At 46.6% G+C, this 2,014-nt stretch overlaps 1 non-coding gene across 1 annotated transcript; it reads left to right on the top strand.

The window, feature by feature from the left end:
* The first annotated feature begins 1,260 nt into the window (after positions 1-1,260).
* LOC114622117 lies at positions 1,261-1,367 on the top strand. Its single transcript, XR_003711550.1, has one exon. It is a non-coding gene; the product is annotated as a U6 spliceosomal RNA (small nuclear RNA).
* Positions 1,368-2,014: the final 647 nt, after the last annotated feature.

Genomic DNA, 2,014 nt, shown 5'->3' with positions numbered 1-2,014 from the left:
GCAGAGGCACGTAGATCTCTGTGATTTGGAGGCCAGCCTGGTCTACAGAGTGAGACCGAAATCGTGTCTCATAAATCAAGATGATGATGGTGGTGGTGGTGGTGGTGGTGATGGTGGTGGTGGTGGTGGGGGTGATGGTGGTGAGGATGAGGATGATGAGGATGTTGATGATGGTGGTGGTGATGATGGTGAGGATGAGGATGTTGATGATGATGATGACAGTCATCCCAGCCCCCACACTGACTTACTGCTTGTGTTTACCCCATTCCTGTCAGTTGGAGACACAGCTTCACAGTAGCTACCAACTGCGGCAGCCATTTTCTCCCCCCTTTATGGAGACCTCAAACCCAAGTCTTATCATCACAGCAGGAAGGAATTTTGGGCAGTCCAGCATGAAGCAGAGATAGAGTTTATTTCATTTGAAACCTGGTCTCATGTAGCCCAGGCTGTCCTCAAACTTGGTATGTATCGGAGAATAGCCTTGACTTTCTGATCCTCCTGGCTCTGCCTCTCAAGTGCTGGGATTGCAGGCACATACCATCATGTCTGGTTTTATGGGGTGTAGAGATCAAACCCAGGACTTTGTACATTCTGGGCAAGCACTCTACCATCTGAGCTACAGCCACAGCACCGCAGGTAGTATTTAGATTGTTGTTTAGTTTTTGAGACAGGGTTTCGTTGTATGTCCCTGGCTGGTCTGGGATTTATAGAAATGACCTGTTTCTGCTTCCTGAGTTAATTTTTCTTGTCTTTCCTGTCTTTAAAACCTAGGTGTAAATTCCACAAGCTGCAAGTAGTTTCCAGCCACAGAAGTCAAGGCACCTGAAGTGCAAAGGCCAGGTCCTACACTTATCCTCAGGGTGTCTTTAGCAGGGGCTGCTGTACCTCCTTCTCATTTCTCCTGGACTGGCTGACCTCTACATCCCTAGATGATGCCTGGAACAGAGCCTGCTGTCTCTCTCTCTTTCTCTCTCTCTCTCTCTCTCTCCCTCTCCCTCCCTCCCCCCTCCTCCCTCACCCCACTCACTAGTTTAGGAATAGCAGGACTGCTGGCTGATGCTAATCCTAGAGGTTTTCCTGACCCAGTTTGGAGTCTTGACTGCTCTGTCCCAGCTAATGTGAAGTGCAAGCATGGAACCTCCTAGGAAGGATGCCCACAAAGCCAAGCAGGGGAGAGAGAGTTGGGTGCAGAAAGCTGACTGTGGAAAGGGCTGGCTTGGTAAAAAGCTAACAAGGCAAAGGCAAGGGAGAAGTTGCAAGGTGCTCAATTTGGCAACACGTATACTAAAATTAGAATAATACAGAGAAGATTAGCACAGCCCCTGTACAAGGGTGACACACACATTTTTGAAGTATTTTATTTTGTACATATATTTTTTAAATTAATTAATTAACTTTATTTTTAAAAAAATGCTGGGCAGTGGTGGCGCACGCCTTTAATCCCAGCACTTGGGAGGCAGAGGCAGGTGGATTTCTGAGTTCGAGGCCAGCCTGATCTACAGAGTGAGTTCCAGGACAGCCAAGGCTATACAGAGAAACCCTGTCTTGAAAAACCAAAAGAAAAAAAAACTTTATTAATTTTAGGCAGGTTTTCACGGCTTAGCCTTGGCTAGCCTGGAACTCACAGAGATGCATCTACCCCTGTTGGGATTAAAGGTCTATCTTACAACCAGTCGAATTTTACATTAAAAAGAAAAAGAAAGAAAGAAAAAAAGAAAGAAAGAAAAAGAAAACAGAAATGCTATCCAGAAAAAAGCTTAGGCCTTGGCAGCATGGAAGCTCAAGCCTGGATTCCTAGTTCTCTGAAGGCTGATGCAGGAGGATTACTGTGAGTTTGATGCCTGTCTGGTTACAGTATAAAGAAAAACCCCAAATAAAAAAACACAAGGCCAGCCGGACAGTGGTGGTGCACACCTTTAGTCCCAGCACTTGGGAGGCAGAGACAGGCAGATTTCTGAGTTTGAGGCCAGCCTGGTCTACAGAGTGAGTTCCAGGACAGCCAGGGCTACACAGA

This window comes from Grammomys surdaster, unplaced genomic scaffold (assembly GCF_004785775.1).
Source record: "Grammomys surdaster isolate TR1022 unplaced genomic scaffold, NIH_TR_1.0 186, whole genome shotgun sequence".
Taxonomy (NCBI): domain Eukaryota; kingdom Metazoa; phylum Chordata; class Mammalia; order Rodentia; family Muridae; genus Grammomys; species Grammomys surdaster.
This window is presented reverse-complemented; position numbering and strand designations above follow the sequence as displayed.